This window comes from Liolophura sinensis, chromosome 9, assembly GCF_032854445.1.
Source record: "Liolophura sinensis isolate JHLJ2023 chromosome 9, CUHK_Ljap_v2, whole genome shotgun sequence".
Classification (NCBI taxonomy): domain Eukaryota; kingdom Metazoa; phylum Mollusca; class Polyplacophora; order Chitonida; family Chitonidae; genus Liolophura; species Liolophura sinensis.
Window position 1 is genome coordinate 13,887,211 of NC_088303.1, and position 26,215 is coordinate 13,913,425.

The 26,215-nt window shown below is 38.7% G+C and overlaps 10 non-coding genes across 10 annotated transcripts; all 10 read right to left on the minus strand.

Moving 5' to 3' along the window:
* Nucleotides 1-9,384: 9,384 nt before the first annotated feature.
* Trnas-gcu (transfer RNA serine (anticodon GCU)) lies at nt 9,385-9,466 on the minus strand. The gene has a single exon. It is a non-coding gene; the product is annotated as a tRNA-Ser (tRNA).
* A 724-nt stretch (nt 9,467-10,190) lies between these two features.
* Trnas-gcu (transfer RNA serine (anticodon GCU)) lies at nt 10,191-10,272 on the minus strand. Its single transcript has one exon. It is a non-coding gene; the product is annotated as a tRNA-Ser (tRNA).
* Nucleotides 10,273-12,099: 1,827 nt separating this feature from the next.
* Trnas-gcu (transfer RNA serine (anticodon GCU)) lies at nt 12,100-12,181 on the minus strand. The gene has a single exon. It is a non-coding gene; the product is annotated as a tRNA-Ser (tRNA).
* A 1,567-nt stretch (nt 12,182-13,748) lies between these two features.
* Trnas-gcu (transfer RNA serine (anticodon GCU)) lies at nt 13,749-13,830 on the minus strand. Its single transcript has one exon. It is a non-coding gene; the product is annotated as a tRNA-Ser (tRNA).
* Nucleotides 13,831-20,825: 6,995 nt separating this feature from the next.
* On the minus strand, nt 20,826-20,906 carry Trnas-gcu (transfer RNA serine (anticodon GCU)). The gene has a single exon. It is a non-coding gene; the product is annotated as a tRNA-Ser (tRNA).
* A 726-nt stretch (nt 20,907-21,632) lies between these two features.
* Trnas-gcu (transfer RNA serine (anticodon GCU)) lies at nt 21,633-21,714 on the minus strand. Its single transcript has one exon. It is a non-coding gene; the product is annotated as a tRNA-Ser (tRNA).
* A 731-nt stretch (nt 21,715-22,445) lies between these two features.
* On the minus strand, nt 22,446-22,527 carry Trnas-gcu (transfer RNA serine (anticodon GCU)). Its single transcript has one exon. It is a non-coding gene; the product is annotated as a tRNA-Ser (tRNA).
* A 718-nt stretch (nt 22,528-23,245) lies between these two features.
* Trnas-gcu (transfer RNA serine (anticodon GCU)) lies at nt 23,246-23,327 on the minus strand. The gene has a single exon. It is a non-coding gene; the product is annotated as a tRNA-Ser (tRNA).
* A 1,187-nt stretch (nt 23,328-24,514) lies between these two features.
* Trnas-gcu (transfer RNA serine (anticodon GCU)) lies at nt 24,515-24,596 on the minus strand. The gene has a single exon. It is a non-coding gene; the product is annotated as a tRNA-Ser (tRNA).
* Nucleotides 24,597-25,652: 1,056 nt separating this feature from the next.
* Trnas-gcu (transfer RNA serine (anticodon GCU)) lies at nt 25,653-25,734 on the minus strand. Its single transcript has one exon. It is a non-coding gene; the product is annotated as a tRNA-Ser (tRNA).
* Between the last annotated feature and the right edge of the window lie 481 nt (nt 25,735-26,215).

Below are 26,215 nucleotides of genomic sequence, written 5' to 3' on the forward strand. Positions count from 1 at the left end.
CTTTTCACCATCTCTTTTTTCAAGCAATCGTCAAAGCACTTCACTGGGCAATGAATTTGCTCAAATAAGGATCAAAAATCATGTCTGGACTTCAAACCTGCCATGATTTTTCACGTGTGTTTGCTACATTTGCAATTAAAGGTATAATTTTTTTGGCTAATCAATAAGCAATACAAAATATAACTCAGTGGCCAATACATTGAACGACAGCTGTTGAAAAAGGGAAGCGCAACCATTTTAGCAAGAACGCAAAGAAAATGAGAAAAAATATATGTAAAGTCCATTTACGAGAAAAACAAGGTACAGACGAAGCGTGGCATTACATGTCACACTGATAGTGGCAATCAAGGATGATGTGAGGAAAAATTATCAGTCCGAAAGATGTAATGTCATGGAAATGATTTATGTGCATGATACTACATTCATTCTGACCTGTTTAAAAACATGGAAAATTTTCGATTTCTCCGATTTGTAAAATGCAAAAAAGGTATGTATTTCCAATCATTTCTAAGGAATTAGCTGAAAACAAATAAACTATTACATGTATTCGATACATTTATGAACCGTACGTAACGGAAGCCTTAAATGGCATTGTTGTCAAGAAAATAAAAAAAAAACATCAAAAAAGAAAGCGATTTCTAAGAGAACAAAAGGCAATATCGACGAAGTCGGGATTCGATCCCACGCGGGCAGAGCCCAGTGGATTAGCAGACCATCGCTTTAACCACTCGGCTACATCGTCATTGATGACCGCAATGCAGAAGTATGATTTTCTAGCAGTTTCGCTGACGTTTGACTACATATGTTTGGAGCAATGGGGTCAAAGGGCCTTTTTGGACAATGAATTTGCCCAAATAACGATCGAAAATCATGCGTTGGCTTCAAACCTTCCATGATTTTTCACGTGTGTTTGCTACGTTTGCAATTAAAGGAGCAGGATGAGGACGAATGCACGAGCTACACTGAGCGGGGCGGCTCCCATGGCATTCTCAATCCCTGTTCAATGGCGAAAGGGTATATAAGGCCCTTCACGTACATAGCGTATTCGCCTCTAGAGAGCCCCAGAGACGGCCTACTGCCCTCGCCGGCCTGGTCAGTTACGTTTGACCCGACTCTTGACTAACCTTGCTGATCGAACTCCCATTTAGGGACTGCAATAGATATACCAAAAGCGCCATGAAGAGACATAATCACTGCGCCTGGATCAAAGTTGGTGAATCTGAGATCTGTGGAAAGAGCTGCCTCAAGACTTACTGTAAAGTACACTTTGCGAGGATCCGCCGCGGGCGTAAGATCCCCGGGCGCTGCAGATTTTGTGGGAAAGGCTTACAAAGCGGCATTGAACTTTGCCGGGACTGTGGTCGAAAGACGCTTCGACAGAGGCTGATAGCCAAAAAGAAGCGGGCGAACAGCAGTACTCAGTAGTCTTAGATGAGCTTCTTGCTCCCATTTAGAGCTTGCAATAGATATACCAAAAGCACCATGACACATCGGCAAGGAGCACACACATTACGGGAAGAGTTTGCGGCCGTCACAGGTGTGCGACCCAGATATCCCAGATCCCGCAAGGCTTTGGGAGCCTTGCAGGGGGTTCTCGACAGGTATAAAACATCCAAGGACCGGCATGAAACGACCAAAGCTATCAAGAAACAAATGGCCTTTGAAGCCGAGTGCAGAGGACTCGCAGCCATTGAAAATGATGTGTTTGTTGACCTGGATGACAAGGCCTCTCCCCCGGCAAGGTTCCCAACGGATGAGTCGTGCGTTATGACCCTGCAGTTCATCCAGGAAGCTACCCAGAATGAAGCAAAAGCATTCTGACTTCTTGGCCTGCAAGACAGGCAACTAACCGCCGACCAGTCCGTACTTCAGGACAGGCGTACCTACAGGACGCGGGAGGTTTACGAAAGGCTCCAGAAGGAATGTGAAGCCCTAGGCGACAATACGTTACTCGACAGAAACTTCGGAATCAACCACGCGGCCAGTATTATGGCCAAGGAACGCAATAGCTGGTAACCAACGCCAGCCAACCTCATCGACGATGTCCAGAAGGCTTGCGTTTAGCATGGCCACGAGGGGCTCTGGAACTCGATGTGTCCAAAGACGTTGTCAGCATCTACATGAGGGCCTGCTACCCGGTCTCCTTCGAGGGAAAGGGCGGAGCCAAACCCTACTTCGAGCGATTCGGACATCTAACCCACCGAATGGTCGACATCGCATCAATGCCCCCCTTTCGGAAGACATCGGCACAGGCTTCGCCGAGTTCCAGGTATGGGACTTCGTAGATAACTGCCATTCTGTCATCCCCACGTGGCTTGGTAGGCATTTCGCAGATGGCAAATGGGCCCCGAGGGCACTCCTCGCCTCCCTGAAAGAGTCTGGCCTCTTGAAATTCTTTAATGTCCGCGAAGCCATCGTTGCTTTCAAGACGCAGACTGACCTATCCCGACAGTCTAGACCAACCCTGCCCAATGATAGGCAAATTAACACAGGGCAGCATGGCCGATGGGTACGGCTGAACAGAAGGCCGGTGACAGACTAGGGTGAACTTGGCTTCCTTGTGAGGTACACCCTCCAAAACGGCACCTTGGTTTTCGACTCCCAAAGGAGCCCTCTGGACCACATCCTCACGTACTACGATGGTTCACAGCCCCAGTATACCCATCTAGGCGCAAGTATGCTCGCATATGCCCACATCAACCTGATCTCTATGCTTTCGAGGTTCGAACCAGAGGAGGCAGTCCGCGTTGGCTCAGTACAGCGCCTCTTTGAAGCTGCCATCTTCCATGTGAAACTGGGCGTCCATGATCACATATAGATAAACGTTCAATACGCCCGCTGCATCTGCCTCTTTTGTGACCTGTATGGTCATCCCTTCGCTGGCGTTCTCCACGCGCCTTCCACTGCCAGTGCAGCTGGTCGTCGTCTTGGTTCTTAGGCCCAAAGACAGAGCATACTTGGGCTTGAGGAATTCTTCCAAAGACACGTCTGCTAGGCCTAGATCTCTTACGACCCTGGCCACCTCTGGGTGCCGCTTTGTGATAGATGAGCAGGCGTAGGACTTCCCGGCCTCTTCCCATTGCTGGTACACCCGCATTCCTTGGTTGCACCTTGCATTCCACCCGCTGATTGGGGATGCTCTCGTAACCTCTACCGTTGTGATCTGAAGGCTGCAGAAGGACTTCCTCTTCCACGGCGCTCCGGCTGCTTCAGTCTCAAACAGCATCAAGACACCCTTCAGCGGTTTAGCTGGCACATTGAGGTTTATGTTCCAGAGTGTGTCCGATTTGTCCTTCACAAGTCTGCGGTGCCGGAGAACGCGATCATATAGTATGACGAGCCTCCCAAACTGGATCTTTCTAGCCATCTCCGGTTCAGTGACCATATCGAACTCCAGACTGATGTTTTCGACAGTGTAAATGCGTCCAAACGGGACGTTGATCTGGTTGTGAACCCACACCTGGTGCAGATATCAATGGGCGTTGTGGTACGTAAGATTTTTAATCGCGACACGGCTTTCCTCTCGTGCACGCACCTGGGAGGAGGTCCCAACTCAAAATCCTGGCTCGATCTCATCTCACCATTTCCACCATTTTCCCGGTTACCCGCATCATTCGGGGTATTGTATTGGGTCCTAATGCAGTACCCGATCCCTTCCATGTCCTTCCTGGCTTGAGGATTGGATGGTCGGAAGAACGTGTCGGTAGAGACGGACTCGTCGTAAAATTGCTGAAGGGAGGATCTATTAAAGTCAAGACGACGATAGACAATGTCCAGGCCGCTGCGGCACAACCGGTGCAGATGAGCCGAAAAAATTTAGAGCATGACATTTCAGTTGATTTATTTATTTAGTTTATTTATTTGATTGGTGTTTTACACCGTACTCAAGAATATTTCAAGAATTGTGCATGACACTACATTTACACTGACCAAAGTGAAAACATGGAAAATTCCCCATTTTTCCGGTTTCTAAAATGCAAAACAGGTATTTATATCCAATTAATTCTGAGAAATTAGTTGAAAATAGATAAACTATTACATGTACTTGATACATTTATGATTTGTACATTAATGGAAGCCTTAAGTGACACTGTCGTCAAGAAATTAAAAAAAAATAACATCAAAAAACAAATTGATTTTGAAGAGAAAGAAAAGGCAACCTGGACGAGGATGGGATTGGAATCCACGCGGGCAGAACCAACTGGATTAGCAGTCCATCCCGTTTTATTCTTATTGTGTTTTTTGATAAGAACTGTTGAAATGTACAATATAAGATTAATGACATACCCAGCACAGTTTTTATTCCCAAAATAATATCACAGAAAAGTGGGGATGTATACACATGTTTCTCTTTTAACAATCAAAAGTCATACTTGGTATACATTTAAAAACATACATGAGTTCTCCAGATTCAGATAATTTTATGACATGACTGTTTCGCAGAAATCGTTTGGAGAAATCTCCGATCCGCCTTTTAGATCTATAGTAATCATGATACTGTTCAAACGTCTGTTTAACTCAGTATACAAATAGTCTGTGGATATCAATATCAGTGCCATGAAAAGTCTTTAAACGTCTTCTTTTTTCAATTACAAATCTGGCCGTAGAACGTATTATGTTTACAGCATTTTCATTGACAAGTCTTGATTTCATAAGGAAGCCGAAAAGCAGTAAACATTGAAATGAATGGTAAGTTGGATAGAAATGTGGAGCTTTTTGAAAAAGTGCTTCCAACAAATCATTTACATTCAAGTGAAAATGGCTCAAAACTTCACATTGCAAAGGTATATGTGCTATATCTTCGGGTTCTTTTCCACATATACTACACAAAGTTGAATTCACAGTTCCCATTTAAAACAGTTTTGTTTTTGTAAAAATGGCGTTGTGCAAAATTTTAAGATCTAATTCTCGCCACTCGGGATTCTTCAGTGTAAAGTTTCTCGCCACGCGGGATTCTTCAGTGTAAAGTTTCTCGCTACGCGGGATTCTTCAGTGTAAAGTTTACCAGTTCCAGAATTCTATTCATAGCCACATTAGGTAGGGCATTTTTCCACATTTCCTCTGAGCCGCAAGACTTTTCCACACCTTTACCGAGACACATGTAGAACTCCCGTGTTTGCAATAAGCAAACAGTTTTTTTAATATCTCCATCCTTTACAACAATATCTTCAGACATTAATTCTGTCCGCCTAACAGTGGTATTTGTCCAATCCTTTGGGATGCATGACTTGATAAGAGTAAACATAGTTTCAGTTTAACTGCATCGGCGTTCGGGAACCGCTTGGATACAATCTGTATCACCACCTGAGCTGGCAAATAACCAGGAATTATCTCAATAAGTGTTTTACCAGAACAATGCCACTGCTAGTAAATGTGTCTGAGCTGAGCGACCTCCCGTTAACAGTTATTCTCGGATTAGAAAACAAAGGTTGGCACAATTTCTGGGACTTTGTCTCAACAATTAGATCTGCATGCTTCAGAAAATTATACCAACTGGCAAAAACTTCCTTATAGTAATGAGGATTGTGAAAAGCACGATGAACATTTGACATAAACAGTAACTCAGTTGTTACATTGAGTTTACAATGTTTCAGTAGAAAACCCCCCAAAAATTCCTTCCACAGTACACGACAGCTGGTATTTAAAATTTTCGCCAATGTTTTCAGTGTAAACGCCTCCTGTTTCAAAGCTACATCTTTGAGGTTTAAACCGCCTTCTGTTCTAGTTTTAACAACAGTGCCATAAGCTACTAAATGGGCACCCCCATTCCACAAAAAATCTACACACATGTTTTTAATTCTTTTTATGTATACTTCAGGCATTGGAATAACTTCTAACTTATACTACACTCGTGACACAACCAATGAGTTGATAACCGTTACCCTACCATGTAGAGTCAAAAGACGCCGTCGCCAGTTTTTTTTAGCAGGCGATGGGTATCATTAGTCACCTCTTGCCAGTTGAGCTCACTACACAACGTTGCGTCAGGGCCTAGACATACACCCAGTACTTTTATACAGTCTCGTTTCACTCGTATGCCTGAAACATGGCTTTCATGTTCATTATTTCCCACATACAGCAAATTATTTTTACTCATGTTCACTTTAGCGTTGAACGCTTTACAATATACATCAATAAATGACAATGTCTTCGTTACTGATTCTTTGTCCCTTAGCGTCAAGGTAGTATCGTCTGCATGCTGAAAGCAGAGCGACGTGCACGAGGAAAATGGAATATCAATGCCTTGTATAGAACTACAGTTTCTTATTAGGGCCCCCAGTTGTTCAGCAGTTAACACCTATAACATGGCGGAGATAGGACAGCCTTGTCAGACCGATTTGCCCACCCTAAAAAAGGCATGACAAAACCGTTGACTTTTACAACACTTCTAATGTCATTATAAAGCATACTAATCCATGTGATAAACATCGTGCCAAAGCCAAACTTATCCAGCACTTCTAACAAAAAGGCGTGCGAGACCCTGTCAAAGGCTTTCTCTTGATCAAGTTTTAGTAAATACATTTTGAGATTGTCCTCCGCTACACAATCGATAACATCTCTAATGCTCGCTACGGTGTCCGCTTTATCTCGACCAGGCACACATCAGCTTTGTAATGGCAATATGAGACTTTCCATAACACACTTTAGTCGGTTCGACAGGCATCTAGGCAATATTTTGTAATCTACACTGAGCAAAGTCATGGGTCTCCAGTTTTTTTTAGGTTGTTACGAGCACCTTCCTCTTTATGTATAAGAGTGATTACACCAGAACGCATTGAGCGAGGCAGATTGCCACAGGCAAAACTCTGGGTGAAAACATCAAACAAAATTTTACACAACTAAGGTCAGAAGAAACAATAAAATTCAGCCGTGAGCCCGTCATTGCCAGGACTTTTGTTTTTCGCCATACCTTTCAGTGCCACACACAATTCATCCTTTGTCAACTCCGTGTCACAGAAAGTTCTATTACCATCATCTAACATCATACTGTAACATAGGCCAGTAAGTTTTTAACATCATTCAAATCAACCGCATCTTTAGTATACAGTTGCTCATAATAATTATACATCTCATTTATAATGTCATCTGTAGAGGTCACAATATCATCGGTAGTCTTAATTCACTGATAATTTTGTTTTCCTGATTGCATCTCTCTATATTGAGAAAAAAGAGGTATTTCTGTCACCCTCCACAGCCCATAGGGTCTTAGACCGTAGAATAGCGCCTTTACATATATCCAATTCTATGCTCTTGAGTTCCGATTCTAACTGACAAATTGATGTTCTGTCATAGTTGGGTATATTCGCAGCCCTCCTGTATTCATTAACCAACTTGCATTGAATGCTGAATATCTGATTACATCTTTAATCCTTTCTCGTCTTGCCAAATAATAGGGCTAAGCTTTTAGATTATCCCACAAGACAGTAATTTCTTTGGTATACTGCTCGTTTTGTTTCTCTGTATCGATGAATTCCAGCACACGATTAACGAAATCGTTGTCTTGCAATAATAGGTTGTTAAAATAAATAACCCCAGGGCCTTGCTCAACAGTACAAAGATCAAGTCTGAGGACAATGGTGCTGTGGTCACTAAACGAATTTCTCCGCTAGTGCACTGATTGTAATTTAGCTGTTAACGCCCTGCTCGCAAACACATGATCAATGCGGTTTTGTTGTAATACATCGTTAGCACATCGTCTCCAAGAAAAACTAATCTTATCAGGGTGGCAATACCGCTACATATCTCTGACATCGTGCTCACTGACAAAGTCAAGAACACCTGACGTGACCTATCATGTTGTAGGACCTTAGCTGACCTATCACGAGTTGAAAACACCACATTTAAGTCCCCAACCAAAATACAATAAGCCTCTGGACGTAAATAGTTTGAAAGAGACTGGACAAAAACAGTTCATGATATCATATTTCACAGCATTTACTTCTACACATAAGCAAATAATTCTACCTGCTGCGTCACGTTTCCATTCAGTAACACAATGTTGCGGTTTCTGACTTACTACAATGCGCCCCCTTCCCGGCTTCTCCCGTCAGCATTGCTAAAGTACAATTTGCCGGGAAATAGATGTTTGAATTGGTCAATAAAGTTATCGTCCCAAAATGTTTCCTGGAGGCATATTATGTCTGACGCTCAAGCAGAGAATAATATGACCAAATTTGGGTGAGGCTTGAGTTTTCGTCTTCTTTGGTTCCGGACCGTGGAGAAACCCGAAGATTGTGTGACCAACGCCTCACTGTCGTCGCTGTCCCCCTCCTTTGTTTTTTCGTTTTCCTGACTTGCTGGTTCTTCACCACCTTTTCTTTGTATTTCAGCGTGGGGTTCAGGAGCCTCGGCTTGTTCATGCACGGGTATTTCCAGGTCACTGGTGACAACTTCTCTTTGCTGCACGTCCCCCTTTTCTTTCTGTACATTTTCGCCGGTTTCTGGATTTTTGTCAGTTGTATGAGATTGGAACCCAAGCTGAGATACCTTCGCAGATAAATAAAGGGCAAGTGTCACACAATTCACGGTTGTCGTTGTATCTACATCTCAAAGAAACAAAAGGCAATCTCGACGTAGATTGCATTCGAACCAACGCTGGCAAAGCCCAATGTATTAGCAGTCCATCGCCTTAACCACTTAGCCACCTCGTCACTGACAACAATTATCTGCAGAACAGAAAAATGAGTTAGCAGCAGTTTCGCTGACATTTCACCATCTCTTTTTTCCAGCAATTGTGTCGAAGGCCTTCATTGGACAATGGATTTGCCCAAATAACGATCGAAAATCAAGCCTTGGCTTCAAGCGTTTTTTGAATTTTCACGTGTGTTTGCTGCATGTGCAAATTTAAGGTATAACACTTTGGCTAATCAATGAACAATACAAAACATAACTGTGTGGCCAATACACTGAACGGCAGCCGTTAAAAACGGAAGCGCAATCATTTTGGCAAGAACGCAAAAAAAAAAATGAGAAAAAATATATCTAAAGTCCATTTACGAGAAAAATAAGTTACAGACAAAGCGTGGCATTACACGTTTCATTGATAATGGCAATCAAAGATGTTGTGAGGAAAAATTATTAGTCGAGAAAATCTAAAATCCGAAAGATGTAATGTCATGGAAATCATATAGGTGCATGACACTACATTCATACTGACAACTGTAAAAACATGGACAATTTCCGATTTTTCCGATTTCTAAAACGGAAAAAAGGTATTTATATCCAATTAATTCTAAGCAATCAGGTGAAAATAGATAAACGATTACATGTATTTGATACATTTATGACTTGTCCATTAACGGAAACCTTAAGTGGCACTGTCGTCCTGAAAATTAAAAAAAAAACCCTTAATAAAATGATTTCGCAGACAAACAAAAGGAATGTCGACGAGGATGGGATTCGAACCCACGCGGGCAGAGCCCAATGGATTAGCAGTCCATCGCCTTAACCACTCGGCCACCTCGTCACCCACTACAAAAATCTGCAGAACAGAAAAATGATTTAGCAGCAGTTTCGCTGACGTTTAACGATTTCTTTATCCAACAATTGTGTCGAAGGCCTTTATTGTAGAATGAATTTCCCCAAATAACGATCGAAAATCATGCTTTGGCTATAAACAGTGTTTTGATTTTTCACGTGTGTTTAGCGCGTTTGCAATTCAAGGTATAACTTTTTGGCTAATCAGTAAGGAATTCAAAATATAATTGGGTGGCCATTACAATGAACGACAGCTGTTCAAAAAGGGAAGCGTAATTTTATTTTGGCAAGAGTGAAAGAAAATGAGAAAAAATATATGTAAAGCCCATTTACGAGAAAAACAAGTTACAGACAAAGCGTGGCATTACACGTTTCATTGATAATGGCAATCAAAGATGTTGTGAGGAAAAATTATTAGTCGAGAGAATCTAAAATCCGAAAGATGTAATGTCATGGAAATCATATAGGTGCATGACACTACATTCATACTGAGAACTGTAAAAACATGGACAATTTCCGATTTCTAAAACGGAAAAAAGGTATTTATATCCAATTAATTCTAAGCAATCAGGTGAAAATAGATAAACGATTACATGTATTTGATACATTTATGACTTGTCCATTAACGGAAACCTTAAGTAGCACTGTCGTCCTGAAAATTAAAAAAAAAAAACCTTAATAAAATGATTTCGCAGACAAACAAAAAGTAATGTCGACGAGGATGGGATTCGAACCCACGCGGGCAGAGCCCAATGGATTAGCAGTCCATCGCCTTAACCACTCGGCCACCTCGTCACCCACTACAAAAATCTGCAGAACAGAAAAAATGATTTAGCAGCAGTTTCGCTGACGTTTCACGATTTCTTTTTCCAACAATTGTGTCGAAGGCCTTTATTGGAGAATGGATTTGCCCAAATAACGACCGAAAATCATGCCTTGGCTTCAAACGTTTTTTGATTTTTCACGTGTGTTTGGTGCATTTGCGATTCAAGGTATAACTCTTTGGCTAATCAATAAACAATTCAAAATATAATTGGGTGGCCAATACAATGAACGACAGCTGTTCAAAAAGGGAAGCGTAATTATTTTGGCAAGAGTGAAAGAAAATGAGAAAAATATATATGTAAAGCCCATTTACGAGAAAAACAAGTTACAGACAAAGCGTGGCATTACATGTTACAGTGATAATGGCATTCAAAAGATGTGAGAAAAAAGTATTAGTCGAGAAAATCTAAAAACTGAAAGATGTAATGTCATGGAAATCATATAGGTGCATGACACTACATTTATACCGACCTTTGTAAAAACATAGAAATTTCCCAAATTTTACGATTTCTAAAACGGAAAAAAGGTATTTATACCCAATTGATTCTAAGCAATTAGGTGAAAATAGATAAACTATTACATGTATTTGATACATTTATGACTTGTACATTGACGGAAGCCTTAAGTGGCCCTGTTGTCCTGAAAATTAAAAAAAAACCTTTAAAAAAAATGATTTCGGAAACAAACAAAATGCAATGTCGACGAGGATGTGTTTTGCAGTCCATCGCCTTAACCACTCAGCCACCTCGTCACCCACGACAATCATCTCCAGAACAGAAAAATGAATTAGCAGCAGTTTCGCTGACGTTTTACTATTTCTTTTCCCAACAATTGTGTCCGCCTTTATTTTTGGTGTATTTGCGATTCAAGGTATAACACTTTGGCTAATCAATAAGCAATACAAAATATAACTTGGTTGCCAATACATTAAACGATAGCCCATGAAAAAAAGAAGCGCAATCATTTTTGCAAGAGCGCAAAAAATGAGAAACAGTATATGAAAAGTCCATTTACGAGAAAAACAAGTTACAGACGAAGCGTGGCATTACACGTGGCAATACACGTTTTATTGATAATGGCAAAATAACAGAAAAATGATTTAGCAGCAGTTTCGCTGACGTTTCACGATTTCTTTTTCCAACAATTGTGTCGAAGGGCATTATTGGAGAATGGATTTCCCCAAATAACGATCGAAAATCATGCTTTGACTTCAAACATTTTTTGATTTTTCACGTGTGTATGGTGCATTTGCAATTCAAGGTATAACTCTTTGGCTAATCAATAAACAATTCAAAATATAATTGGGTGGCCAATACAATGAACGACAGCTGTTCGAAAAGGGAAGCGTAATTATTTTGGCAAGAGTGAAAGAAAATGAGAAAACATATATGTAAAGCCCATTTACGAGAAAAACAAGTTACAGACAAAGCGTGGCATTACATGTTACAGTGATAATGGCATTCAAAAAATGTTGTAAGAAAAAATTATTAGTCGAGAGAATCTAAAAACTGAAAGATGTAATGTCATGGAAATCATATAGGTGCATGACTCTACATTTATACTGACAACTGTAAAAACATTGAAATTTCCCAATTTTTCCGATTTCTAAAACGGAAAAAAGGTATTTATATCCAATTAATTCTAAGCAATTAGGTGAAAATAGATAAACGATTACATGTATTTGATACATTTATGACTTGTACATTGACGGAAGCCTTAAATGGAATTGTCGTCCTGAAAATTAAAAAGAAAAAACATCAAAAAAATTCAGATTCGCAGACAAACGAAAGGCAATCTCGACGAGGATGGGATTCGAACCCACGCGGGCAGAGCCCAATGGATTAGCAGTCCATCGCCTTAACCACTCGGCCACCTCGTCACTGACAACAATTATCTGCAGAACAGAAAAATGATTTAGCAGCAGTTTCGCTGACGTTTAACGATTTCTTTATCCAAGAATTGTGTCGAAGGCCTTTGTTGGAGAATGGATTTGCCCAAATAACGATCGAAAATCATGCCTTGGCTTCAAGCGTTTTTTGAATTTTCACGTGTGTTTGCTACATGTGAAAGTTAAAGGTATAACTTTTTGGCTAATCAATAAGTAATTCAAAATATAAGTTGATGGCCAATACATTGAGCGACAGCTGTTCAAAAAGGGAGGCGTAATTTTTTTGGCAGAATGAAAGAAAATGAGAAAAAATATATGTTAAGTCCATTTACGAGAAAAACAAGTTACAGACAAAGCGTGGCATTACATGTTACAGTGATAATGGCATTCAGAAGATGTGAGGAAAAATTATTAGTCGAGAAAATCTCAAATCCGAAAGATGTACTGTCACTGACAATGATCTGGAGAACAGAAAAATTATTTAGCAGCTGTTTCGCTGACGTTTCATAATTTCTTTTTCCAACAATTGTGTCGAAAGCCTTTATTGGAGAATGAATTTGCCCAAATAACGATTAAAAAGCATGCTTTGGCTGCAAACGTTTTTTGATTTTTCACGTGTGTTTGGTGTATTTGCGATTAAAGGTATAACACTTTGGCTAATCAATAAGCAATACAAAATATAACTGGGTTGTCAATACATTGAAGGACAGCCCATGAAAAAAGGAAGCGCAATCATTTTTGCAAGAACGCAAAAAATGAGAAACAGTATATGAAAAGTCCATTGACGAGAAAAACAAGTTACAGACGAAGCGTGGCATTACACGTTTCATTGATAATGGCAAAAGAACAGAAAAATGATTTAGCAGCAGTTTCGCTGACGTTTCACGATTTCTTTTTCCAACAATTGTGTCGAAGGGCATTATTGGAGAATGGATTTGCCCAAATAACGATCGAAAATCATGCCTTGGCTTCAAACGGTTTTTGATTTTTCACGTGTGTTTGGTGCATTTGCGATTCAAGGTATAACTCTTTGGCTAATCAATAAACAATTCAAAATATAATTGGGTGGCCAATACAATGAACGACAGCTGTTCAAAAAGGGAAGCGTAATTATTTTGGCAAGAGTGAAAGAAAATGAGAAAAATATATATGTAAAGCCCATTTACGAGAAAAACAAGTTACAGACAAAGCGTGGCATTACCTGTTACAGTGATAATGGCATTCAAAAAATGTTGTAAGAAAAAAATATTAGTCGAGAGAATCTAAAAACTGAAAGATGTAATGTCATGGAAATCATATAGGTGCATGACTCTACATTTATACTGACAACTGTAAAAACATTGAAATTTCCCAATTTCTCCTATTTCTAAAACGGAAAAAAGGTATTTATACCCAATTAATTCTAAGCAATTAGGTGAAAATAGATAAACTATTACATGTATTTGATACATTTATGACTTGTACATTGACGGAAACCTTAAGTGGATTTGTTGTCCTGAAAATAAAAAAGAAAAAACATCAAAAAATTACAGATTCGCAGACAAACGAAAGGCAATCTCGACGAGGATGGGATTCGAACCCACGCGGGCAGAGCCCAATGGATTAGCAGTCCATCGCCTTAACCACTCGGCCACCTCGTCACTGACAACATAATCTGCAGAACAGAAAAATGATTTAGCAGCAGTTTCGCTGACGTTTCACGATTTCTTTATCCAAGAATTGTGTCGAAGGCCTTTATTGTAGAATGGATTTGCCCAAATAACGATCGAAAATCATGCTTTGGATATAAACAGTGTTTTGATTTTTCACGTGTGTATAGTGCGTTTGCAATTCAAGGTATAACTCTTTGGCTAATCAATAAGGAATTCAAAATATAATTGGGTGGCCATTACAATGAACGACAGCTGTTCAAAAAGGGAAGTGTAATTTTATTTTGGCAAGAGTGAAAGAAAATGAGAAAAAATATATGTAAAACCCATTTACGAGAAAAGCAAGTTACAGACAAAACGTGGCATTACATGTTACAGTGATAATGGCATTCAAAAGATGTGAGGAAAAAGTATTAGTCGAGAGAATCTAAAAACTGAAAGATGTAATGTCATGGAAATCATATAGGTGCATGACACTACATTCATACCGACCTTTGTAAAAACATGGAAATTTCCCAAATTTTCCGATTTCTAAGACGGAAAAAAGGTATTTATACCCAATTAATTCTAAGCAATTAGGTGAAAATAGATAAACTATTACATGTATTTGATACATTTATGACTTGTACATTGACGGAAGCCTTAAGTGGCCCTGTTGTCCTGAAAATTAAAAAAAAAACCTTTAAAAAAAATGATTTCGGAAACAAACAAAATGCAATGTCGACGAGGATGTGTTTTGCAGTCCATCGCCTTAACCACTCAGCCACCTCGTCACCCACGACTATCATCTCCAGAGCAGAAAAATGAATTAGCAGCTGTTTCGCTGACATTTTACTATTTCTTTTCCCAACAATTGTGTCCGCCTTTATTTTTGGTGTATTTGCGATTCAAGGTATAACACTTTGGCTAATCAATAAGCAATACAAAATATAACTTGGTTGCCAATACATTAAACGATAGCCCATGAAAAAAAGAAGCGCAATCATTTTTGCAAGAGCGCAAAAAATGAGAAACAGTATATGAAAAGTCCATTTACGAGAAAAACAAGTTACAGACGAAGCGTGGCATTACACGTGGCATTACACGGTTCATTGATAATGGCAAAAGAACAGAAAAATGATTTAGCAGCAGTTTCGCTGACGTTTCACGATTTCTTTTTCCAACAATTGTGTCCAAGGGCATTATTGGAGAATGGATTTCCCCAAATAACGATCGAAAATCATGCTTTGACTTCAAACGTTTTTTGATTTTCACGTGTGTTTGGTGCATTTGCGATTCAAGGTATAACTCTTTGGCTAATCAATAAACAATTCAAAATATAATTGGGTGGCCAATACAATGAACGACAGCTGTTCAAAAAGGGAAGCGTAATTATTTTGGCAAGAGTGAAAGAAAATGAGAAAAAATATATGTAAAGCCCATTTACTAGAAAAACAAGTTACAGACAAAGCGTGGCATTACATGTTACAGTAATAATGGTATTCAAAAGATGTTGTGAGAAAAATTTATTAGTCGAGAGAATCTAAAAACTGAAAGATGTAATGTCATGGAAATCATATAGGTGCATGACACTACATTTATACTGACCTTTGTAAAAACATGGAAATTTCCCAATTTTATTGATACCCAATTAATTCTAAGCAATTAGGTGAAAATAGATTTTGTAAATATTTGAATTTATTCCCAGATTGTCATCAAATACACAAGATTTAACAATACCCGGCTATCACAAACTTTTGAAATCACAAGGCAGTCTTAATTAAAATAAAATATCATAGAAAAGATGACTGCTTTGTGAATAGAACAATTGCACATTAGCTGCTCATTTCAATAAATGCACTAATTTATCATTCTGTAATGTACAGAATACTTTGTTTATACACCAGATTTTCTCGAAAGATGGCCTGTCTAGTCGAAAAAAGTCAATATGAATACGTGTTTTAATTATTCCTTTGGCAGCCTTAACAATAGCAACAACATCCCTGTTCTTTTTCTGAAATATTATGTCGTTGCGTGCACACCAAATACTAAACTGAAGAACACATATGACATACACCATCACCGCTCTAACTTCCTGGTTAAAGGTGGAATTGAATACCTTGTAAATTAATGTTTCCGAGTCCATATTTGGTAGGTAGTTCGCAAACAAAACAAATATCCGGTTAAAGTCATTAAACACATCCTCAACGATCTTACATTGTACAAACAGATGTTGCCGAGTTTCAGACAGGGAGCAAAAAACACAAAAGTCATCGGTGGCTACATTTCTCCTAAGAAGTTTTTCCTTAACGGGCAAAATGTCATGAACCAACTTATAACTGAAGTTGACCAAATTGTGATCTAAGAATTGATGAAAAACAGTTTTCCATATTCTAACCCAGTCCAAATGCGGCATAGACACCATTGCTCTTGGACAATGTACTGTTTTTGTTACAAAATATTCATAAATATACCTGCTTGAACACAATGTTACAGGTTGCTGTACACCTGTGGTAAATTCTCTCCAGGCGCTCAGGGCCAGTCTATAAAAAGGTGGAATGTTTTCAGAATGTGGGACATTGGAACGACAGAATTCACGACAAACATGCCTTAAGGGTAAACCCAACCAATAGATGGCAAAGTATTTCCATTCCGCTGTTGTTCCATGAATTAATTTTAAAACATGCCGAGTAACAAGTGCTTTTATTTTACATTCTATATTATGTACGTTTATGCCTCCATTCCCTATTTTATTATGTACGACAACTCTCTTCAAACTTTCGGGCTTGTTATCCCACAAAAGTCTGAACACAGTTTGGGAACATTGATTGACACATTTAGGTGGCAACAGAGTACACTGTGCAGAAAACCATAAGACAGCTAAAGCAACTGTATTAATTAAGACAGACCTCCCCCGTAGAGTCAAATATCTTCCATTCCATGCTAATACATGTTTCTTTACCTTACTTAAAACACGCTCAGAATTGAGTTCTGTTTGACCTGGCCCAAAAAATACCCCACAAATCTTTGAGTTTGTAGTGATGTTAAGCCCACCACCGTGCACGTTAGTTTCGTCCCAGTTACCAATGGGAAGAACCGTGCTTTTCAACAAGTTGAGTTTTGCTCCTGAGGCTTTTCCATACCTTTCTGCTATTTTAATTACATGCGGAACAGAACTCTCTTCAGATAAAATTGCAGTCGTATCATCTGCAAATGCGGACACTCTTTTTCCTTATTTGTGCCGGGTAACCGTACACCATTAATTTCGTCATTGTTTCTAATGGCCGCTATAAAGGGCTTTAAGTACACATACAATAATGGTGACAAAGAACAACTCTGTCGGACACCTCGACTCAGTTTAAATTCTTCTGTTATGTGCCCGTTCACAATAACATTACTTGTAATGTCAGTATATCATAATTGCACCCACTTACAAAAGTCGGGTCCGAAGTTAAATTTCTCTAAACATTTGAACAAAAATGACCAGTCTACTCTGTCAAAGGCTTTCTCTTGGTCTAAGTTAAGAAAGCATCCTTTTAAATCTTTTTGTTCAATATAATCATATGTATTTCGTAATAAGTGAAGGTTGTCAAAAATACTTCGGCCTGGTATTCCACATGTCTAATTCTGAAGTACAATTGTATCGATCACATTTTTAACCGATTGCACAAAGCTTTAGAAACAATCTTATAATCTACATTTAGTAAGCTAATTGGCCTCCAGTTTTTTATGCTTTCGGCATTGTCGGGGTCCTTACATAATAGTGTGATTAACCCAGAACGCTGTGAATTACTTAATCTACCCAAGTTAAAACAGTAATTAACTACATCCGTAAACACACCCGAAAACAGGGGCCAAAATTGTACATAAAACTCTGCTGGCAAACCGTCGCATCCCGACGAACGGTTTTTAGACATATTTTTTACTGACAAGAACTCATCTTGAATGGAAGAGTCAGTATCTTATTCAGTATACAATTTCATATAATACGACCTTATACACTTAGCAATACCTTCCTCATATTCATGGAATATTGAAGAATCACTATGACAAGTAATACTTTTGATCATCTTCTTTCTGCCCCTACCAACTTCTGGTCTAATGAATTATTTCGTTGTTTTTTCTCCCTGATCAAAATGAACAACTTTAGCACGGATAACCGCTCCCGCATGATTCGACTTATAAAGGGCATTTAGAGTCTTTTTCACATTGTCAATACGCTCACAGTAAGTGACTGGACTAGATTTTAACACATTTAATTCTTGTTCAAGTTCTAACAAATCACGTTTTTTGTTCATAGATTTCTCCTTACAGTAACTCCGAATTCTGTCTTTACATTCCCTTTTAAAAATCTCCCATCTGTCTATTAGATCTGCATGACCAGTTGTACAGACAGAGAAAATATCATGGAAGACGGGTTTAATATTATCAACAAGCTCCATGTCATTTAACACAGAAGTATTACACTTCCAGTAGAACGGCCCCCCTGAAATGACATCTTCAAAAGAAATATCAAAAAAACAAACACGAATAATCAGAAAAAGACACATGTACAGCATCACACTGGGTTACATACTTAAACACAGCGTTAGGGATATAAAATCTATCCAGTCTACTGGCACACTGGCGCCTAGACCACGTGTAACAATTCTCATTCGGATGGAGTTTCCTAAAAATATCACAAATACCAAAATCTCTTTTCAAATTATTAATTTCGTCCACTCCATCATTCCTTCCATTAGTGGCACAGCCAGCTCTATCTAATTCAATGCTCTCGACACAATTAAAATCCCCACCCATAATAACCAACTCACTGCCCTGCATCACATTATCTAGATTAGAAATAAACTCTTTTCTTTCCTTTGGATTATTAGGGGCATATACACAAACAAGGTTTAAAGCAATGTTGTTGAGTTCAACCCTAAGACTTACCGACCATTAGGGCACCTCTGTATTTTCTGTATAAAGCAGTCTACCGTATACCTAATAATTATTCCCACCCCACAACTTCGATTTGACCCAGACGCCCACCTTGCATCGCCCGGGATTTGCAAATATTTAGTGTAATTATAGTTTTCGAGGTGTGTTTCCTGTAAGAATAGTACATCAATTCCTTTATCGAAAACAAATTGTTTGACATGTTCTTGTTTAGACGGATCCTGTAAACCATTAACATTTAAAGTCCCAAAACGAATATTATTTAAGCTCATTATACAAATAAGTAAAGGTAGAGCGTACATACCCATTGTGGTCAAATAAGAGAGTCCTAATTACGCTATACCTCATTTGTCTCTTTTCATTCGCTGCCTCGCACGAGAAGCAAGCGATTTTCTTTTCCTGTATTCCAGAAGCATGGTGTCCCCCTCCTCAGATGGAGTCGGCGTCATACAGTCTGACGACTGATCGGCATCAACACCATCATAATCAGTAGGATGGGAACTGGGCGGGATAGATGACGCTGCCTTTTCAGCTGTACTGCCATTGTCCATCATAGATCTCTTTTCCTCGACTGGGACTGGTGAACCCACGTCGGGAGCGTGCACGTCAGCCACGACCACATTCTTCACCCTCAAGATAGGTGATGACGTTTCATTATCACCAACATCCACTTCTTCGGTGTTCTTAGTATTCTCCCGGACGTCCATCTCTTTATCAGACTCGCTGTCGTCGCTGACGTCATCATCGGCGCTGTCGTCACCATTCTCGTCGATTTCGTCTTCGTTCTCGTCGCCGTCTTGAACCAGTTCCATAGCAGGTGGGTTGAATGGGTCATCATCGTCGCTGACCTCAACATCAACGCCATCTTGTTTTACAGCGTCTTCCTTATTATACTGGCGCATAGTCGGTAGGTTCCCCTTAACCCGCGCCTCGTACGACATTGCTCTTGCACAACAGTCACTGACCGTATGAAGCCCTGAGTCACACATTCGGCATGGATCTGTACAGTCCTTCTCTGTATGAGGATTCTGATGGGGGGGAGAAACCGTCGCAGTTAGAACACCACAGTGCCCTACACTCTGCTGCCTTGTGTGAATTTTGGCCACACTTCCGACATTCATAGGTTTGCCCAGGGTAGGTAAACATAACAATGTCACCAATGTATAACATTTTGGCTAATCAATAAGCAATTCAAAATATAAGTTGGTGGCCAATACATTATATGACAGCTGTTCATAAAGGGAAGCCTAATTATTTTGGCAGAATGAAAGAAAAAGAGAAACAGTATATAAAAAGTCCATTTACGTAAAAAACCAGCTACAGACAAAGCGTGGCATTACACGTCTCATTGATAATGGCAACAGAACAGAAAAATGATTTAACAGCAGTTTCGCTGACGTTTCACGATTTCTTTTTCCAACAATTGTGTCTAAGGCCTTTATTGGAGAATGGGTTTGCCCAAATAACGATCGAAAATCATGCTTTGGCTTCAAACGTTTTTTGATTTTTCACATGTGTTTGGTGCATTTGCGATTCAAAGTATAACACTTTGGCTAATCAATAAGCAATACAAAATATAACCGGGTTACCAATACATCGAACGACAGCCTTTGAAAAAAGGAAGCGCAATCATTTTTGCAAGAACGCAAAAAATGAGAAACAGTATATGAAAAGTCCATTTACGAGAAAAACAAGTTACTGACGAAGCGTGGCATTACACGTCTCATTGATAATATCAACCAAAGATGTTGTGAGGAAAAATTATTAGTAGAGAAAATCTAAAAACTGAAAGATGTAATGTCATGGAAATCATATTGGTGCATGACACTACATTTATACTGACAACTGTAAAAAACATGGAAATTTCCCAATTTTTCCGATTTCTAAAACGGAAAAAAGGAATTTATACCCAATTAATTCTAAGCAATTAGGTGAAAATAGATAAAATGTTACTTGTATTTGATACATTTATGACTTGTCCATTAACGGAAGCCTTAAGTGGCACTGTCGTCGAAAATTTAAAAAAAAACCCTTAAAAAATGATTTCGGAAACAAACAAAATGCAATATCGACGAGGATGGGATTCGAACCATGCGGGCAGAGCCCAATGGATTAGCAGTCCATCGCCTTAACCACTCGGCCACCTCGTCACCCACGGCAATCATCTCCAGAAGAGAAAAATGATTTAGCAGGAGTTTCGCTGACGTTTCACAACCTCTTTTCCTTACAATTGTGTCGGCCCTTATTGGAGAATGGATTTGCCCGAATAACGATCGAAAATCATGCCTTGGCTTCAAACGTTTTTTGAATTTTCACGTGTGTTTGGTGCATGTGCAAATTAAAGGTATAACTTTTTGGCTAATCAATAAGCAATTTAAAACATAACTGGGTGGCCAATATATTAAACGACAGCTGTTCAAAAAGGGAAACGTAATTATTTTGCCAAGAATGAAAGAAATGAGAAAAAATATATGTAAAACCCATTTACGAGAAAAACAAGTTACCGACAAAGCGTGGCATTACATGTTACAGTAATAATGGCATTCAAAAGATGTTGTGAGGAAAAATTATTAGTCGACAAAATCTCAAATCCGAAAGATGTACTGTCAGGGATTTGATTTAGGTGCATGACACTACATTTATACTGACAAATGTAAAAACATGGAAAATTTCCGATTTTTCCGATTTCTAAAACGCAAAACAGGCATTTATATCCAATTAATTGTAAGACATAAGCTGAAAATAGATAAACTATTACATGTATTTGATACATTTATGACTTAATAAATGGAAGCCTGAAATGGCATTGTCGTCCTGAAAATTAAAAAGAAAAAACATTAAAAAATAAAGATTCGCAGACAAACAAAAGGAAATCTCGACGAGGATGGGATTCGAACCCACGCGGGCAGAGCCCAATGGATTAGCAGTCCATCGCCTTAACCACTCGGCCACCTCGTCACTGACAACAATTATCTGCAGAACAGAAAAATGATTTAGCAGCAGTTTCGCTGACGTTTCACGATTTCTTTTTCCAATAATTGTGTCGAAGGCCTTTATTGGAGAATGGATTTGCCCAAATAACGATCGAAAATCATGCTTTGGCTTCAAACGTTTATTGAATTGTCACGTGTGTTTGTTGCATGTGCAAATTAAAGGGATAACTTTTTGGCTAATCAATAGGCAATACAAAATATAACTGGGTTGCCAATACATTAAACGACAGCCGATGAAAAAAGGAAGCGCAATCATTTTTGCAAGAACGCAAAAAATGAGAAACAGTATATGAAAAGTCCATTTACGAGAAAAACAAGTTACAGACAAAGCGTGGTATTACAGGTTACTTTGATAATGCCAATCATAGATGTTGAGAGGAAAAATTATTAGTCGACAAAATCTAAAATCCGAAAGATGTAATGTCATGGAAATCATATAGGTGCATGACACTACATTCATACTGACGAATATAAAAAGCAAGGAAAATTCCCGATTTTTCCGGTTTGTAAAACGCAAACAAGATATATATTTCCATTTAATTCTGAGGAATAAGATGAAAATAGATAGACTATTACATGTATTTGATACATTTATGACCTGTATATTAATGGAAGGCTTAAGTGGCATTGTCGTCCTGAAAATTGAAAAAAAAAAGAAGAAAAAAATTTCAAAAACAAACAAACAAAAGGCAATCCCGACGAAGATGGGATTCGAACCCACGCAGGCAGAGCCCAATGGATTAGCAGTCCATCGCCTTAACCACTCGGCCACTTCGTCACTGACAAGAACCATTTGCAGAACAGAAAAATGATTTAGCAGGAGTTTCTCTGACATTTTACGATTTCTTTTTCCAACAATTGTGTCGAAGGCCTTTATTGGAGAATGGATTTGCCCAGATAACGATCGAAAATCATGCTTTGGTTTTAAGCGGTTTTTTGATTTTTCACGTGTTTTAATCGCGTTTGCAATTCAAGGTACAACTATTTGGATAATCAATAAACAATTCAAAATATAACTGGGTGGCCAATAAATTGAACCACAGCTGTTCAAAAAGGGAAGCGCAATCATTTTGGCAAGAATGGAAGAAAATGAGAAAAAATATTTGTAAAGCCCATTTACGAAAAAAACAAGTTACAGACAAAGCGTGGCATTACATGTTACAGTGATAATGGCATTCAAAAAATTATTAGTCTAGAAAATCTCAAATGCGAAAGATGTACTGTCAGGGATTTGATTTAGGTGCATGACACTGCATTCATACTGACAAGTCTAAAAACATGGAAAATATCCGATTTTTCCGATTTCTAAAACGCAAAACAGGTATTTATATCCAACTAATTGTAAGAAATTAGCTGGAAGTAGATAAACTATTACATGTATTTGATACATTTATGACTTGTACATTAACGGAAGCCTTAAGTGGAATTGTCTTCCTGAAAATTCAAAAAAAAAACATTAAAAAAAAATGATTGCGCAGACAAACAAAAGGCAATCTCGACGAGGATGGGATTCGAACCCACGCGGGCAGAGCCCAATGGATTAGCAGTCCATCGCCTTAACCACTCGGCCACCTCGTCACTCGAGACAATCAACTCCAGAACAGAAAAATGATTTAGCAGCAGTTTTGCTGACCTTTCACGATTTCTTTTTCCAACAATTGTGTCGAAGGTCTTTATTGGACAATGGATTTGCCCATATAACGATCGAAAATCATGCCTTGGCTTCAAACGTTTTTTGATTTTTTCACGTGTGTTTGCTGCATGTGCAAATTAAAGGTATAACATTTTAGCTAATCAATAAGCATTTCACAATATAAGTTGGTGGCCAATACATTATACGACAGCTGTTCATAAAGGGAAGCCTAATTATTTTGGCAAAATGAAAGAAAATGAGAAAAAATATATGTAAAGCCCATTGACGAGAAAAACAAGTTACAGACATAGCGTGGCATTATATGATACAGTGATAATGGCATTCATAAAGATTTTGTGAGGAAAAATTATTAGTCGAGAAAATCTCAAATCCAAAAGATGTACTGTAACTGACGACAGTTATCTGCAGAACAGAAAAATGATTTAGCAGCAGTTTCGTTGACGTTTCACGATTTCTTTTTCCAACAATTGTGTCAAAGGCCTTTACTGGAGAATGGATTTGCCCAAATAACGATCGAAAATCATGCTTTGGCTTCAAACGTTTTTGATTTTTCACATGTGTTTGGTGCATTTGCGATTCAAAGTATAACACTTTGGCTAATCAATAAGCAATACAAAATATAACCGGGTTACCAATACATTGAACGACAGCCTTTGAAAAAAGGAAGCGCAATCATTTTTGCAAGAACGCAAAAAATGAGAAACAGTATATGAAAAGTCCATTTACGAGAAAAACAAGTTACAGACGAAGCGTGGCATTACACGTCTCATTGATAATATCAACCAAAGATGTTGTGAAGAAAAATTATTAAGTGAGAAAATCTAAAAACTGAAAGATGTAATGTCATGGAAATCATATAGGTGCATGACACTACATTTATACTGACAACTGTAAAAACATGGAAATTTCCCAATTTTTCCGATTTCTAAAATGGAAAAAAGGAATTTATACCCAATTAATTCTAAGAAATTAGGTGAAAATAGATAAACTATTACATGTATTTGATACATTTATGACTTGTCCATTAACGGAAGCCTTAAGTGGCACTGTCGTCGTAAAAATTAAAAAAAACCCTTAAATAATGATTTCGGAAACAAACAAAATGCAATGTCGACGAGGATGGGATTCGAAACCACGCGTGCAGAGCCTAATGGATTAGCAGTCCATCGCCTTAACCACTCGGCCACCTCGTCACTGTGAACAATTATCTGCAGAACAGAAAAATGATTTAGCAGCAGTTTCGCTGACGTTTCACGATTTCTTTTTCCAACAATTGTGTCGAAGGCCTTTATTGGACAATGGATTTGCCCAAATAACGATCGAAAAGCATGCTTTGGCTTCAAACAGTTTTTTGATTTTTAACGTGTGTTTCCTAGGTAAAACTCTTTGGCTAATCAATAAGCAATACAAAATATAACTGGGTGGCCAATACATTGAACGACAGCCTTTGAAAAAAGGAAGCGCAATCATTTTTGCAAGAACGCAAAAAATGAGAAACAGTATATGAAAAGTCCATTTACGAGAAAAACAAGTTACAGACAAAGCGTGGTATTACACGTTACTTTGATAATGGCAATCATAGATGTTGTGAGGAAAAATTAAATTATTAGTCGAGAGAATCTAAAAACTCAAAAGATGTAATGTCATGGAAATCCTATAGGTGCATGACATTGCATTCATACTGACGAATATAAAAAGCATGGAAAATTCCCGATTTCTCCGGTTTGTAAAACACAAACAAGATATATATTTCCATTTAATTCTGAGGAATAAGATGAAAATAGATAGACTATTACATGTATTTGATACATTTATGACCTGTATATTAATGGAAGCCTTAAGTGGCATTGTCGTCCTGAAAATTGAGTGAGTGAGTGCTTGGGGTTTAACGTCGTACTCAACAATTTTTCAGTCATATGACGACGAAGGAATCATTAGGGTGCATGTACGTGTAATGTGCCTTCTTGTTGCAGGACGGATTTCCACCGCTCTTTTATTTAGTGCTGCTTCACGGAGACGACTTACCGAAGGCAAGTAAGCCGCCCCGCCCGAGCCATTATACTGATACGGGTCAACCAGTCGTTGCACTATCCCCTTCATGCTGAACGCCAAGCGAGGAAGTTACAACTTTCTCTTTTAAAGTCTTAGGTGTGACTCGATCAAGGATTGATCCTGGATCTACCAGTCCCGAAGCGGACTCCTGAAAAAAAAAAAAAAAAATTCAAAAACAAACAAACAAAAGGCAATCACGACGAGGATGGGATTCGAACCCACGCGGGCATAGCCCAATGGATTAGCAGTCCATCGCCTTAACCACTCGGCCACCTCGTCACCCACGACAATCATCTCCAGAAGAGAAAAATGATTTAGCAGGAGTTTCGCTGACGTTTCACAACCTCTTTTCCTTACAATTGTGTCGGCCCTTATTGGGGAATGGATTTGCCCCAATAACGATCGAAAATCATGCCTTGGCTTTAAACGTTTTTTGAATTTTCACATGTGTTTAGTGCATGTGCAAATTAAAGGTATAACTTTTTGGCTAATCAATAAGCAATTTAAAACATAACTGGGTGGCCAATATATTAAACGACAGCTGTTCAAAAAGGGAAACGTAATTATTTTGCCAAGAATGGAAGAAAATGAGAAAAATTATATGTAAAGCCCATTTACGAAAAAAAACAAGTTACAGACAAAGCGTGGCATTACATGTTACAGTAATAATGGCATTCAAAAGATGTTGTGAGGAAAAATTATTAGTCGACAAAATCTCAAATCCGAAAGATATACTGTCAGGGATTTGATTTAGGTGCAT